The 17507-nt window shown below is 33.3% G+C and overlaps 2 long non-coding RNA genes across 8 annotated transcripts; one reads left to right on the top strand and one right to left on the bottom strand.

The window, feature by feature from the left end:
* Window positions 1-5012: 5012 nt before the first annotated feature.
* On the bottom strand, window positions 5013-7264 carry LOC130732967 (uncharacterized). Its single transcript, XR_009017225.1, has 2 exons — window positions 6974-7264; window positions 5013-5376 (listed from the first exon to the last, which is right to left on the bottom strand). It is a non-coding gene; the product is annotated as an uncharacterized LOC130732967 (long non-coding RNA).
* Window positions 7265-8461: 1197 nt separating this feature from the next.
* On the top strand, window positions 8462-16671 carry LOC130732965 (uncharacterized). 7 transcript variants are annotated; one of them, XR_009017221.1, is made up of 9 exons: window positions 8471-8665; window positions 8757-8855; window positions 8985-9068; window positions 10330-12706; window positions 12821-12892; window positions 13030-13174; window positions 14148-14292; window positions 14504-14578; window positions 16291-16671. It is a non-coding gene; the product is annotated as an uncharacterized LOC130732965 (long non-coding RNA). The 7 variants fall into 7 exon arrangements; XR_009017220.1 differs by lacking the exon at window positions 14504-14578 and having other exon boundaries at window positions 8483-8665; window positions 10330-10774; window positions 10865-12706; XR_009017222.1 differs by lacking the exon at window positions 14504-14578 and having other exon boundaries at window positions 8462-8665; window positions 14024-14292.
* Window positions 16672-17507: the final 836 nt, after the last annotated feature.

The following is a 17507-nucleotide window of genomic DNA, read 5'->3' as shown; positions in this document are numbered from 1 at the left end:
GAACCCATGACCTAAGTCACAAGGCAACAACTTTTTACTGTTGTACGCTCCAATAGGGGAAAGCATTCAATCAGATAACTTATAATTTTAAAATTATTGGGTGGGAGCTTTGCATTTGTTAAACAACTCACCAAGTAAAATAAACTATAACACAGGAAAAGATGTAATTAAACTTAGAAAGTTCTTAGATGCAAGGTAAAAATTCAGATATACATGATTCCACATCTTAGAATTGGGCATATTTGACCTTCTATGCCCTTGTCATATTTATGCTCTAAAGCATTATTTCTCAAAAGAAAAAAAAAATAGATACACACAGTAACAGTACACTTCTCTGAATTTGCAAGATGCGTTTATAATGAACATCATATTTTCCTCCAAAATCCTAATACTTTAGTTAAGATAAATTTCAGCAAGCATAATACCGACAGAATCATTTGCTCTTTTGCTTGGCAATGAGACTAATACATAGCAAGGAAAAAGACAGAATGGAATAGCAGTGAGGCAATGTATAAGCAAGCAAAAAAGTAACAGGCTGAACAAAAAGTAGCGGATATTTTATTCATTAGTTTTTTTTTTGAAAATTTTAAATTTGTTAATATAAAACACTATTACTAATTATTGTTGAAATTGTACTTTTACGCTGCACTTTCTAATTTTCACGCTGCAATTAAGATAATCCATTAATCCATTGTTCCATAATCTTTCTCAAGTCTCAGTCGTATATACTATATAGGTACAATTTTTTGGCCTAAGACACTTACCTTCATTGTCTTACCCATTACACGACCCTAGGCGGTGGTGAAGGGTACTAGTGGTGGCAGTGAATGATGGTGATTATAGGAGTGGAGCTGGTGGTGGTGGCGATAGCAGCAACGACAGTGGTGGCATGAGTGGTGGTGGGTGTTATGGCAAGTAGTTTATACAACACAATCTTATTCATTTTAATATATAAGAGTAGATTGAAATTCAATGTTAGCACAAAAAAAAATATAAAAGTAGATTGGTGGATAAGTCTATACAATACAATGTTACCACAAAAAATAAACAAACTCATAATGTATTTTATAAGCTTATAATGTCATGTCTAATACGATGTACCAAACTAACCTTATTATCATGGTTTTAAATGTTAATATCTTATGGAAAATTTTCATCCAATTTTTTTTTTCTTAATTACATTAGCATCTTATTTCCCAGGAGATATCACATTCAGAAACGACTTTAAATATATATTCTAATAAGTGGTTGTTTGAACACATAAGTCGAAAGTTCAATCATTAAGAGCTGCACTCTTGAATAGATCTTTGATCTCCACCACACCCGGGTTAAAATTGTGGGAGCAATTTAGCAGATAAAAAAAATTTAACAACTATTTATATATTTATGTAATTAAAAATTATAAAAAGTTAAAAAATATAATATTCTTAAATTTTATCTTCTATAAATATAATAAAGAAGTTTTTGCAACCTTGAGGGTAGAATAGTAATTCAACAATTTATTACACTATATTTAAAATTTGACTATGGTCATTTTGGTAAAAATGCAAATTATTCTCTCAGATTCAATCACAGTCGTCCGTTTTATAACAATCTCATTGCCTTTTTGCATTCCTGCATTCACTAAACTTAATTGTAAAAATCAATGCTCTCATTTATAGGGGATCCTAATAACCTTTTAAGAGACCTTTAATATTGTTCAGTTTTTTAGACCTTCAATCTTCTTCCGTTTTTTAGACCTTAAATCTTCTTCAAAACTTAAACTACAAGTATAAATACTCCTTTCCTCCATACTTTTTTTTACCGGTTTTCTTACCTTTACTTTTGCTTCTTATTTGGTTTAAGTAGATTCGGTCATTGACACTTCAAGCTTGATCAAAATCCCAAATGTTGAATGCTCTTTCACGATATCTTTTTCTTTTTTTCTTCTATTTTATAATTCCTTTGTCTTTTGCCAATTTTTTAAAAAGTAAGTAGGTCTATCAACGCTTGAGCTTCTAATTTTGAATATCATAATTTCATTTTTGTTAATTTCAGGTTCAAATTGTGTGAGTGGAGAAGAGGATAAATGAGATTGTCCTGAAGGAACAGGGAAAGCAAGACAAATGTTTAAAGAACTCATGATTTGTAAGTTAACTAATAATTTTGTATTTCTTCCCTTTAAAATGTAGTTTTATTTAAACATTCATGCTTGGATTTACAAATTGCTATTTTTTTGGGTGAGGACTCAACTTGCACCATTTTTTGGCATGACTTTGACACACAAAAAGAAAAATTTGTGTTTGCAATTTGGTTTAAATAAATAAATTGAAGGAAGTCTTGCTTCCATAGCTGAACAACTTGGAAGACAAATTGAATTGACTAAGAAAATGCACGCTATGAAGGGTAGTTGCTGCAACCGTAATGATACGAGTGATGAGAATGACCAAGCTCCCAAATCATGAATTTTATCTTTACCTGATGTGGCATATGTTCATTTACTCTTCTTACACTTTTTTTATCCTTAAAAAAATAATAACATTGTCTTTCATCCATATATCCTTCTAATATTGACAAGACTTTGAGTTAAATATTTCAAGTGATTTATTCTTTTGGTGCTGGAAAAGAAGGAGGATATCCAACTCTAACAGAGACACATACATCTTTAAAAGTATGGATTCGAGAAAAATGAAAGAGACGGTGGTTGAAGAACCTAACATTGCTCATCTAAGTTTTATAAATTCTTTGAAGAAGATTGAGAACTCTGGTGACTCAAAAAGTCTCCATATTGCAAAGCCTGTTATGTAAGATATAAAAGTATGCTAGAAATTCAAAGCAACAAGAGCATCGATTTGAATTACTTTAAACCAATGTTAAATCTAGAAAAAAGTTGTTATGAGTGTAATCCTTGGTATATTGTTTATTTTTATTTAAATTATTAGTAAATATAATGGTAAAAGTTGTACATATTAATATGTATTTATTAACATAATAGAAAATTACGACTAAAATTGAAACGCAATTGGTTGAAGAATATTATTGAGAAGTTGATGGAAACTAATGGGCTATCCATGTCATTAGCTAATGAAGTGTAGGTTGGTTTTTTTTTTAGTGTTCTTTGTAACTTAAAATTAGTTTTGTCTCTGAACCTCTCTGCATAGAAGAATTGAATAATTTGTCTTAAAGGAATTTGAAATTTATTATGATATGAGGTTGATACATTTAGGGACTAAATTATATATGTTTTGGGGTTGGTATCCATTTCTATACATTTTTTCTTCGAATAAAGAAACTTATATTGTTTAATACTTTTATTTTTTTTAAGCAAAAAGTTAGTGGTTAATGTATTTATATCTATCTTTGGTGATTTTTTTTTTTCAAATTACCTTTGGTGATTGTTAGTGGACAATGTTTCTTTGCTTTCCCAATCTTTTTTATCAAGAGTCCAACAACCATGTGCATTGCACCACTATACTAGGTTGATTGACAACTCATGAGTTAAATAGAGTGAACTCTATTTTGTTCCAATTTTAAGTTTCAAATGGATAAAATGAATACCTAAATTGTTCTATTTTAATATTACAAAAAATAATAGCGGACCAAGATATATTAATATGAATATATAATGTTTTTGAATCTAATCACAAATTAATAAATCTATGAGTCATTGAATATGAAACAATATCATTTACATGAAATTTGGGTGAAGCTTGCAAGTGGATGGTAAAGGAGCATAAGTTATAAAATTAAAGTGCATTCAACAAATTTATAGCAGTTATAAAATATAAATTTTTCAAGTTCCATTCTATATTAATAATTATAATAATTGATTTCATTATTAAACATTTATATATGACGCTCAAACATTTTTTTTTATTGTAGTTGTAGGATGGAATAGGTGAGATATGCGAAAATGTTAAAAAAATTAAAATTATAAGAGTAATATATGGAACTTGATTAAAAATAATTTAAATTAATAATTAAAAAAAAAATAGAATTATTTATTATTTAAGGAAGAAATATCCAAGATATAGATATGAGATATATATCATACCAAGTTAAATATTCAAAATGAAATAAATACGAACATTTTATTTTAAAAAATACTTTGAATTTTAATTTTAATTATTGAATATTAAATTATAAATTAAAATAAATATCAAATTTATTTAATTTTAATTCATATTTTATTTATTTAAAATAAAAAAATAAATTGAATGAAATGATACAAATATGATCTATAATCTATAATCTATAATCTATATCTATATCTATCTATAATTTATCTATAATCTATATAAAGGGGAATTTTTTGCAACCTTGAGGATAAAAGAGTAATTCAAAAATTTATTACATTATATTGAAAATTTGAATAGTTATGTAGAAGTTCAGAAGTTTATAACCTTCACGATTGTATTTAAATCCCACATCAAAGTGTCTAATCATGACACCAAATTTAAGAATTAAGCCCAGGGGAAAAACCTTTTCACATATGTAACTCCATTTCCATTTGCTTACTACATAAATGGAGAGCATTAACAACATCGATAAGATCAAATGACGAATAACTCATTACTTACAAGCATTATTTTGAAGTTGTAAACAGAACACTCAGAGATAATATTACAATATTTACTAATAAGCACAGTTTCAACCAACTTTTGGAGGAGAAGTTGTTGTGTCAGGTGGAAAAATCGTTGTTGTAGAATGAAAATAGCAATTGAAAGTTTCAACCTTCATGAAAATAGTATCACAATTTTCAAGAAAAAAAAATTCAAAACAAAAAGCAAAAACCAACTGAACTAGATGTCGAAACAGAAGCATCAAAATTGACATTCATAACATCTGGAGAAGGTCGAGCCCAGGCCGAAGGTTAAGCGCATATGAGGTATTTGTTGTCACCAAAGATAGACGCAATGCAGCAACACGTCACAACAAAGAATCCAACGAAGCTACGTTGGTGACGGAACATGTTATTTCTGTAACACCCTAATTCTAAACGGTATATGTATTGCAAATATCAGAGTGATAAAAATTCTAACACTCATGGGGCATTACATAATCACTTAAAACATTATCATAATGCTCCTGTAACAGATACATAGCACATAAACTTTGAGATGAACTCATAAATAAACTTAAATGCTCTTGTGACAGTTAATTAGTCTTTGAACTAGTTCACTTTGACAAATAGTTATGCAGCGAATCCAGTGTCTTTAAAACTTAAAGAAAACATAGTATCTTGCCCACAACTTAAAACAGAAACAACTTCTCAAATAACAACTTAATTCAAATTATAACAGAAGGAAAACAAGCGTCCATTTCCCCCCAAGTGCTACGTATCAGAGCAAGGACTCCAACTCGAAATAAAGGCTATAGACTACTCCTCCTGATTACCTGCACGTTACCAACAAGGGTAACATTCAAACAGAAGGGGTGAGATATCGAGTACCATAAATATAAGAATGGCAATAAATATGCTAGATTAATGCCACACCACTTCTTGATCACAAATAACGTCATCGACTCGGATACAATTCGAACACAACAATGACTATGCATATGTATGTGGTGCCAACATGGCTTCAGCCCTCATCACGAATTGCCAATTATTGGAGGCACAAGGCATAAGCCTTCATCACAAATCGCCAATACAGGCCATCACAGAGTATGCAGATGCTATGCGACTCAAAAGGACGTATACATCTCATAATCATCACTTCAACATGAGGCATTGCGCCTATATCACTACATCACTAACATCGCTTAAAACAACACAATTCAGCACACATGCATTTTTATCAACTATACAATTACCCTGACATCTTAGGCAATTTTGGCACCAAATCAATGAAACAACTCACTTAAGCATGCAATCATGGAAGAAGCTATCACATATGGTAAATAAATTATGGATTTCATGCTAAATGTGTTCAGCCACATGCATCATCCTCATAGCTAATACATGGAACATAAAGACATTAACTTTCATACAACATGTAAGCTAAATCTAATTATATTTCCAAAACAATCAGAATTTCCGTAATCTGGAAAAACAGCAGGAACACCAGCCACTAAAAGCGGTCTCCTGAATTCGTTACTGAACCAAAAATCATGTATTTTATATGCCTAGAAAGCTAACTTAAAGTCCTACAATTTCTTAGTTGATCACATCTTCATTTGAGCACTCTAACTGGGCGAAAACAGGTCTCTAAGTGTACTGTCCAGCCCAGGAAATTTTGGACAGCAGCACAGCATCATCAAATCCGTGCATAAATCATATAGCAGTTTAGGAATTACGCTCACAGCAGAAACATATTTCAGTAGAGATAACCTACAGGATTCGTTACTTGTTCAAAAATTACAAATGACCTCAATTTGAAAAGCTAACAGAAAACTCTACCTCTTTCTAGTTCATCAAAGAATTTTCTGGGCACATTAACAAGGTGAAAAATCACGTTGAAGTTCACTGGCAGAGATAGCAGATACAGAGCGCAGAAAAACATGGTTTACTAAACTGAACTTACAGACCTCGTCTCTCAACAAAAAATTATGTACCATATCATTCCAGAAAGCTCTTTCAAAGGCCTACACTTTCTCAGTTCAACGCAACATTATTCGAGCACTCTAAACAGGCTCTAAAAGGCTTCGAAAGTCACGGTTCATACCAGGAAAATGACCAGTCCGTTTTATGTTCCAAAATAAGTGATTAAAGTTGTTTCTCATCAAACAAGACACAAAACCTAACAAGCATGCTACCTAACAGTCCTTATGTGCGTGATCATAAAGAAAATCAAAAGGGAACCTCAACCCAAAACTCCTAGCATACTATGGTTCTGCCCTCACCCCGTTCAACCACACAAAAGAAAATCCCAAAATCAATGGATTTCAAATCAGATTTCTAGAACATCATTAACAGAAACAATTCTACATCTCCCAAATCCCTAATATCATTCACCATAATTCCATTAGAAACTCAAAATCCCACCCTTACCTTTGGATTGAGTGCAGCTCCCCGTTCCCGATCGAATTCTCCGAAGCCGATCCGCTCTCCCTCTCTTCCTGCTACTTCACGCACAGCCTTCTTCTTTTTTTTTCTCCTTCTTTCACGCGTCCTCTTCTTTCTTATTTTTTTTTTTTTTAGCTGCTTCCCCATCCTTATTAAACCATCTAAACCTAATTCCCCAAGGGCTAAACTAAAAATCCTAAAATCTCTCCTAGTCCTTGTCTCTATTTTTAATCCTAACTTTCACCCCCTAGCTCTCTTCCATTTCATAAAACACACTCAGCATCACAAAAAAAATATTTTATTTCATTAAAGTATTAATATATCACCTATTAAACCACCATACAATATAATCTTAATTAAAATAAAATACCAACATTATTTTAATTAAAAACGGGGTGTTACAATTTCGATCTTCCCGAATGGAGTAGAAAAGAGACTTGAGGATATCCGCACTACCAACATCAGCAAAGGTAAAAAAAAACCAGGGATAAAATCCTGCATATATGCAATACAATCCACTATATTTTCATGAAAACACGCAAACGAAAAAGGTTGTAAAACAAGACAAGTTAAAAGTGTGTGGTGTGTTGTCTCAAGGGAGACAAGATACCCCAAACAAACTAAATTCATCACTATGTCACGACCAAACAAAAAAACACATTTATCACAAAAAAACCCTTAAAAAGTTCTAATATAAAAATAATATATTAATACAAAAATATCTTTTAGAAAATAATACAAAAATCATAAAAACACACAAAATAAATAAAAATGAATATCCCCGTGCATCGCACGGGTAAAAAATACTAATATATTATATAACAAAAGACACCCGTGCATTGCACGTGTTACTCAACTAGTTAATACAAATATGAATAACGAAGAATAAATTAAAAATCTGTATTATACTTTTGAGATAATAAATAATTCGAACTAAATTAAAGTATTTAAAGTGGTAATTATTTTAATATCATATAGATTTGGATGTGTAAATAAATATAAAAATAATTTTACAAGATGCTATTTTATATCATCTTACAATTTCAGCATTTTCAACAGTTAGTTTTATCAAACACTTTTTTTAATAAGGTAGTTTTTCAGCTATCAGTTAGCTTATAAGTTTTCAGCTTTCAGCTAGCTGATCAGCTAGACATGTCAAGAATAGCCTTAAAAAGCTTTTATGATGATAGTATAATTATTTTGCTTCAAAAAAAATACATAACAAACATAATTATCCCATTGAAAAATATGGTAAATTTGGTCCGGTCAACAACATTGGTGCCTTTTGCCGAAATGGTAAAGCCCACTAGCCCAAACATAAGAACCCAAGTTAAAAAACTGGTAATCCTACAAAAGCTCACAGCCAAATACATATAAGAGGAGTACATGGATCCCGAACCACACATTTCAACAAACTCAATCTCAGTCTTTCCGTTGTTAGCGCAATTTGAATGTGTCCCCCTCCCCTTTTTCCCTCACTCTCGCAACCAAATGTTAGTCTGCTTGCATCTTATAAACATGGCTCTTTGCCGACTTTGTTGTACTCCCAAACATACCTTAATCAAAACTAGCATTTAAAAAGTTCAGCAGTTCATTTCTCTTGCTTTCAGCAGCCTTGTCTTCCTTTGTTTTTTCAAGTTTCAGAAGAATCTTCTTGCCAGATACAGCACTGCACAGGTAATGTTGCTTTTTGATTCAGTTAAGGTAAATTGTTGCAGTTTTTACCGATTGCAGAACCTGATTTTGCGTGGTTTTAACTTTATTTAAGGACAATGCTGATGGTGGAAAAGTTGTTTCCCTTAAATCTGATGACGAACCAGTTGTAACTGTGGATCTTGCTAAAAGCTTTCATCAGAGTGTTAGTGAGGTTAGTCAAAGAAAACAAGCTATATAGCAAGAAAGGTATTTATGGCATATGCATATCAGCATATGGGTTCAAATATTTTTGCATGGCTCTAATCTTAACCCAAAGTTTCTTTATTGTATTTGGCTGCAGAGTTCTGTGAAGGAAGGAGATAATCCAGATGAGAAAGTGTTGGTCCTGTACATGTATTCAGAAAATGGAGGAAGAATAGTTGAGGTGAGACAATAGCTGTGTATCTGCAATACAAGCAAGAAAGAAACTTCTGGCACATTGTGATGTAAATAATGGGGTCAAATATTTTTGCATGGTTATAATGTTAACACAATTAATGTAAGAGTATAAGTGAATAAACACAATAACCATTTAAAATGTGAACGGTATCTAATGCGACAACCATCCTAAATTAATGTAAGAGTATAAATGAATAAACACAGTAACTATATTTCATACTATAGTTTATAAGGTAACGTACACAAAAGCTAATGGATGTCCACCATAATTTTGTCTCATCATTTTTTGTCTCGTGTATCTAAACATACAATTTGTGCATACAAGTCAGAAATTTCTCCTCATGATTATATATATTTGCCAATTTTAAACAAACATTTTTACACATAGTACAAGAGAAGAATTTATATACAATATAGAATAATGAACGATGAAGTACTTAAGGAATTGTGACAACCAGTCTACTACATTATATTAATGCATAAAGATTTCAAAAACTATCTACGAATTATATATCAATCTCTCCTAGTAGCTTATGAAACCACTTCAGCCAGAGGTGTTAGATGTTCTACAAAGAGGACAAGTAGGATGCATCCTCAACCAAGGTTCTATGCACTTTAGATGAAAAAAATGATCACAATTAGGCAACATCCTAAGCACACCATCATCCTTGTAATCTCTCAAACATATAGAACAACATGTTGCTATGGAATCAAAGGACTTATTGATCACAATGACTTCAGGGTATAGCCATTGTGATCAATAAGTACTCTGATTCCATAGCAACATGTTGTTCCATATGTTTGAGAAATTAGAAGGATGATGGTGTGCTTAGGATGTTGCCTAATTGTGATCATTTTTTTCATCTAAAGTGCATAAAACCTTGGTTGAGGATGCATCCTACTTGTCCTCTCTGTAGAACATCTAACACCTCTGGCTGAAGTGGCTCTATAAGCTACTAGGAGAGATTGATATATAATTCGTAGATAGTTTTTGAAATCTTTATGCATCAATATAATGTAGTAGACTGGTTGTCACAATTCCTTAAGTACTTCATCGTTCATTATTCTATATTGTATATAAATTCTTCTCTTGTAGTATGTGTAAAAATGTTTGTTTAAAATTGGCAAATATCTACATCTACTTAATGGGGAGTTTGGAAAGCACTATTCATAAGAGAAATTGCATCTTGGCCATTCAATTCAGTTTCTGATCTAATGGTTGATTTTCATTCCTCACCTAACCACAGTACCACACCTTCCATCATTCACGTTTCCCCTCATTCTCCACCACTGCAGTAAACCCCAGAGGTCAGAACAAAGGGGAATTAGGTTTAACACCCCACCTATTGGGTTTGGCACCCCACTTTACTAAAAACGGGAATTAAAATTCCGATTTTAATACGAAAAAAACGGAAATTAAAAAACCGTTATGTGTTTTAGCATATGTGGCACATTTTCAATCGTTCATTGCATATAAAAAAAAATCGGAATTTTAAATTCCGTTTTGAAAACGGAAATTTAATTCCCGTATTAAATAAAGTGGGGTGCCAAACCCAATAGGTGGGGTGGCAAACCCAAATCCCAGAACAAAGCTCCTCCACCGTCCTCACTTTCGGTCGCTCCGCCGCCGTATCTCCGGTCACCGCTCGCCGTGCATATGTGCTCATCTTTTGTCGAGCTTCAACGAAACAGGTTCACCTTCTTGCTTCCACGCTTGGTTCGTTTTGTGAGAGTTCTGGTTTGAAGATAAACATGACTAAATCAAAAGCCATCTCCTCCAAGGGTGTCCACCATATTGTGCGTGAAGAAATTCAGCCATCAGATCCAACGATCCATTCAAACGAAAACAGCCAAAACAACAGATCGATCCATCCACAATTCAGAAACAAACAACCACACCCAAAAGGGTAATGGCGATGTCGGCATTTGAATTGAGGACAGAAACAGGAATACCCAGAAGGCAAAATCGAAAGGCAATTGGAAAAGGGCTTCCATTAGATTGTACGAGAACGCGTTTTCTGATCCAATTGATGATGGAGGCTTTCATCATGATGTAGAAGATGTGAACCGACGATGACGCAAGATACAGTGCATTTTTGTACCTTAAGCTTCACTTCCCCGATTTCATCATCCATTTCAGATTCGTGGCTCCAATGGTGTACCGACAGATGAGTTTCCTTTATCCAATTCTTCACTCAATTGATCGTACAAATAGTTAACCTACTAATATTCAATCAATGTCCTACGGGTTATAGAGTATAGAGTAATGGCTTTCTTTCAATCCCACTCCTATAAATACTCCTATGCTTTTGGAGAGTGTGTGTTCTCATGGTTAATCTTTACATTGTTTTATTGTTTCAGCCATGGTTCTTCTGGAGGTTGTATTCAACCACTCAGGTTTTTTGGAAACCTAATTTCACTGTTTTATTTAAATCCATTGGCTTTTTTGTTTTATGAAGACCGTTTGTTGTTTGTTTTCCTTGGTATGATGTTTTTAAACTCTGTTGAGAGTTGGATTTTTTGTCATTTAGTTCTTCTTGACTGAAGATTAAATAGATTTTATTTTTAGGCTTTAATTAATCTATGGATTTTTCATTTTAGGATGTGATTGTTACTCCTATTTAATCATGATATTATAATTATACACAACTTCTCACTTGCTATGAACCTATTCTTCTATTTGTTTTCTCTGGTGCAGTCACAAGAAAGAGGACAAGTTGTTTGGCAGAGTTCCACAATTCAAGAGGAAGTAAAAACTTCTAGAGGTGTTGTCAAGGAAGAAACAATTAATAACTTGATTTTGACTTCATGTTATCTGAAACCGTATTTTGATTTTGATTTGAAGACCCTTCCTAAAGCTTACATTTTAAGCTTTAAGATTCAATTTGGGTATCTGAACCTCCAAGGCAAGAAGGAGTGTTGAGAAGTTAAACATGGTTTTGGATGATGTTTAGAGTAGATTAGTTTGATTTGAATAAGTCAATTAGAATCTGCCACTAGCTGTTAGTGGACTAGATCAGTTCTTTGTTGTTTTCGATTATAAGTAACAGTCCCTAAAATGAAGGAGTATATTATCTCTCATTTAGTATTTTTTAGAAATGAGGTAGCATCTATAACTAACTAAAGCTAGAGGGTTTTAAGCATTGTTCATCAAAAGAAATCTGCAAGGGCCGGGTCAAGGGTCGGGTCTTGGAGCGGTTTTTCGATTACCTATGCAGGAGAACCCGATACAGCTGCAAAGTAGGGCAGGTAGCCAGGTACGGCCAATCTCCTCCTGCAGATTGCAATCTTCTGCAATCTTCCCTCTACCGCATTTGCCCCTCTCCTTGAGCTTGAATATCTGAGATTGGTTGATGATGTTTGCTATAAAAATTGGATCGAGTTTCATACCCTGGCACACTTGGATCGGATAATTCTACTACGCTTCCTGATCCGTCGCTCCGGCAGCGGTCACTCGGCGCCGGATGAACGTCTCCGCCGAGACCCTCTTTTCTGACCCCTAAGGTGTTCGACTATTTCTCCAAACCAACCGTCCGCGTCGAAAACCAAGCAGGTGCAGAAGCTCACTGGGTCCAAGAATGTGAGGATTAAGACCCAGCTTGACCCGAGTTTAGTGGCTATAAGGTATGGGAATTCATGGTTTTTTCTGTTCTATATTATATTTGGAAGCTCTTCTACAATTCTACCGCTGAAATCAATTTTGGGGAGAAGCTTATATGAGCTTCTTATGTGTATAAGAATTGAATCCGGAGAAAGAGAAATAGTAGCTGATTCTTCATCAAAGGAAAATAAAGCATAAGATGAAAAAAGGTGAGCATGAGATAAGTAATTTTTTCTGGGTGTGATATTTTTACTGAACTAGGCATTCCTATAAGAATTTTTATAATAAAGAAAATCAATGATTTGATCCTTTGATGAAAACTGTGATCTGATCCTGCTATGTACAGGAATGATTTTATGCCAGTTTGGTGTAGTTGGAAAGCAACATGCTCACAGGAGAGATGCCTCCAAGACTTGGCAAGCAGCTAGGACCAGAATTATTGTTTGGAAGAAACCATTCTGTTCAATTTAATTGGTTGGAACTTTACATAGGTACTTTACAATTCATAGGCTAATGCCCAAAATTAATTGCTAATTCACGATTTTGTGCCATGCATAGCCTTCAAGCTGGAGAAATTCTCAAGATTAAGTTTGATGATGCTAATTTCAGTGTTGTTGATGTTGCTATTGGTCATGTAGCTTAAAAGATTTAGTAGTGGTCCTATTGGATGTCTTTGTGTTTTGTCATATTTTCGTGTTCTAGACCTTCCATTTGCTTTCTAAGTTTACCCTTATCATTTTTGTTGCATCGTTTATGTATCGCTTGGCTATCCATGTAATCACCGGACTATGCTCCAGTTGAAATCTCTAATCAAGTTTCTATTATGTATATAAGTATTTTACATCATTCAAGTTATTACTGCTAATTCTTCTTCATTTGTGTCTTTCCCATATATTGTTTATAAAATGCTAGACTCATCCTATTGTTTCTGGAATCTAAATATGTTGGATTTTACTTTGAACTTTCTTTGATATACCTTTTGGTTTATGTTTGACTAGCCAAGCCATGAATTATGAGGGCCTGTGGTCCTCATTTTTGATTCCCTGGACAATTATTTTATGAACGGTGGATGTTCAAAGTTAGGATTTGTACAATGCTATATTTCCCTGTTGTTATTCATTGTTGTTCAGTTTTGCAGCAATGATGAATGTTGTAACATTGTAGGATCACCTTGAAACTTTATTCAATGAGCTACACTGCTACACTTATGTGTCTTGGTGAACTAGGAATATATGATGTGTTGTTTCCACTTTTATACTTATGCATTGTGGCTTTCAAAGTCTCCTTCAATGTGTCCTTTTGATTCTCATAATTTGCTCTTGGTGCCTCTATGTTTTTAGGTTCTTGAAGGATCACCCAGAGTTCCTCTTTCACGATTCTCATTACAATACCAAAGTGAATAGCTGTATGAAATGAATATTTTAAATACGAACAGTATTGAATTTTCGTCACCTTCTCTGGCAGGTACAATAAGCTATGCAACTTTATGAGGAGATGAAACATTTGTTGTGGATCCTCCAATTACCCTCTGGATTTTGAAATGGATGCTTGACTGAGATCTATGTTTTGAGAGCTCCCAATCACAACACCACTTGAATGAGCTGTCTGTGTAAGACATTTTAATGTGTATTTGACTAAACTTTGCCATATGATATATCCTGATTTTTTTAAATGGTGGGTTTTGAATCATTTATTTCTTGATGAACTTTGATTATTTATTAAGTGTTAAAGAGTTTAGCCCATACACTCAGTTTCCTTGAAAAGTGTTTTGCACTATCAAGAATGTTGCCTCAAGTTTTTATCATGTGCTTCTTTTTCAGATAGTTGACTGGTTTTTTGAACAAGGATGGTGATTTTGTTTCAGTTAGCTAACTAACTTAGGACCATGAATGCTGGTGAGTGTCCTTATAACACTGAAACTTTTTTTCTGGAGAGATTTTTGTAGGTAAAAGGATTTGGAACTCCTGCTATAACTGACAATGTAGTTAGTGTATGCATATCAAAATGAATATAGTAGCTTATGGCAAACACTTTAGACTAGGACGGAATGGAGCATAGAGCTGGCAACATCACTATTTTTTTCACCACCTTAGAATTACATGCATTTACTAAAAAAAAAAAATTATGTGTGACTTATTAGCAGTTCTGGTGTTTCTGGTTAGAGCAAAATGCTTGGACATTTAAAGGGAATATGCTGACCTTAGACCTGCTATGGACATATAGTTTTGTGGGATCTTTTTAGTGCTCAAAATAAGGAAATTTCAGTGTATCTTATCATGTTTAAGCTATCATGATAAGATATTTTTCCTAGAGTTGTGTTGTGCACCTGTTGGATATTTATCTATTAATGATATATATTTGGTGTTTCTTTAAAATAGTTGTAGTCCCTTTCCTTGCTGTTTTTTTATTCCTCTCTTGGCGTTCTTTTCTACCAGCAAAAATGATTTATATCAGGTTTTATTATTTCTCCAACTACCTGATTCTGGAGAAAAATGCTTGAAGCTTTAAATTCGACATGAAGCAAGAGAAGACTTTTTTTTAGTCTGCGGCTAATTGTGCATAAGGATGACATTTAAAGTTTTAAGAAGATACTAGCCTGCTTGAAAGACAAATTTTAATTGTGCATAAGGGTGACAAATTTTTTATGATTGAAAGATTTAACCTCCGTGCATCCACGGGTTAAGCAAATACTTCTCTTCTATACTTGCCTGCAATCTTGCCTCAAATCTATCCTCTAACTCTTCAATTCCATTGGCCTTGTGGTTACTTCTGTGGAATAAACATTCTGAATGGTCGGTTTTCCCAGCACATGGTCCTCCCCTATCCAAACTAAGTCAGGGGTTTTGTCCTAACAGCTAATCAATTGTTGTCTAATTAAGTAATTATGTTTTGGGTGCCAAGAAACTTGAGCTCCATATTAAATTCTGGAGCACCTTCTATTAATCACTATTTTTATAATTATGCAACATCAAATTTCCTTATTGAAATTTCCAATCCTCAGGAGGAAAGCTTGCAGAGGCTACAGAAACGTATAGATGTTCCATATGATAGTTCATAGTTCTATAGTTCAGCACCAGGCAATTGTATTAGTTTTCTTCCCAAATAAGGGGCAATTTAGATTCTAATATTAAAAAGACTTCTATAGATGGAGATGGGGATGGATCCTCTATGTGAGATTTTCACTGGACACCTCGCCCCCTTATGGACAATTCAAATTTGTCACCCTTATCCACAATTAAAGTTTTAAAACTTTGATTTTTAAAGAAAATATGTTAGGATTATGTATGAAACCAAATTCTGCTTGATCTTTATCCTCTTCTGTATTGGTTTGTTAGAACTTTTTGTGTGCTGAATCCATTTGTGTTAATAATTGTCATGCAAAAACACCCTTTGTTTTAGTGACCGCTAATTTACCTTTGTTCTTTTTTATTAGAATCTATATACCTACACTGTGATGTGCAAAAATCCACTTTTGTTGAACCCATCTATTTATGGTTTATGGTGTGCAAAAAATATGCTTTATGCTTATCAGAATGTTGTTTGTAAATTTTAAATACTGGTTCTCTCTTTATGAGACTAATAAATCTGGTGATTAAATCTTTTGCAGGAATTGAAGGAGAAGAAGAAATTAGCATCAGCAAGAAGTAGCATGTTGAATTGAAGGAGATGGAACTAGCATCACAAGAAGGAATTGAAGGAGGATTAGAAATTAGTATCAGCAAGAAGTAGCATGTGGAATTGAAGGAGATGGAAGTAGCATCACAAGAAGTAATTGAGCAGTTTTCGTTTGAGAGAGAATGGAAAAAATGAAGAAATGTGAGCCAAGTATATATTTGTACTCATTTATCTTTATGTAAAAAACACAATTAATTGATCATTTTTCCCTTTATTTTGTATTAAAATCCCATTATCTGTACTTTGGAGCATTTTTTTTCCAGCTCCCACAAACGGTTGCTTGATTTTAAATAAAAATGTATGCTTCATGAAATTTTACTCACAACTAATATGAACATTATTGTGACAGACTTATGAGCAATGAATGTCTGAATTTGACTCTTCTTTTGACAAGTCTATATACATGCTATTGATACCCCTTAACTAAGGTCCAGTTTGGAAGAGCTTATTTAAGCTTATCTGACAGCATAAGCTCTTATGTCAGTGTTTGGGAGGGCTTATGCAAACAACTTATGACCTGCGATAAGCTATTTTCAGCTTATTTTCATAAGCTACTCAGGATAGCTTATGAGAAACAGCTTATGCTTATGTACAGCTTATTTTCAACTTATTTCAATAAATTTTTAAAAATAGCTTATGAATAAGCGCTTTAAGCGCTTAATTAAACTGTTTTTCCAAACGGGGTCTAAACTTGCCTTGACTTCTTGTCTTTTCGTGATTTAGCCATTTTGTCGTGTAAATGTGAGCTTATTAATCTCTATAGATCCTATTACTGCCTATTAGACCCACGATAATGGATTCATGAACAATAAATTTCCCTTTACAATACAACGACAAATTAAATTATTGATTAATTGTATTACAACTAACATGTATATTATTGTTTAAGTGTATACATAAATTTAATCATTTTTTGTTCTACATTTGATACGATTTTTTTTATGGAAAGATTTAACCTCCGCGCGATGCACGAGTTGAGTATTTTTTTATAATTTTTTGTAGCATATTCTTGCTGGTGTTGTTACTCACCATCTCCGGCACCGTTCTCAATCAGTAAACATGATATTGCCTCATGGGAACACAGAGGAATGGACAATCAAATGGGCCACAGGCAGGCCTCGACAGGGTGTTTTTGGTGAAGGCTGGTAT

Source organism: Lotus japonicus, chromosome 1 (assembly GCF_012489685.1).
Source record: "Lotus japonicus ecotype B-129 chromosome 1, LjGifu_v1.2".
Lineage (NCBI taxonomy): Eukaryota > Viridiplantae > Streptophyta > Magnoliopsida > Fabales > Fabaceae > Lotus > Lotus japonicus.
The sequence above is the reverse complement of the archived record's forward strand: the minus strand, read 5'-3'. Positions and strand labels throughout refer to the sequence as shown.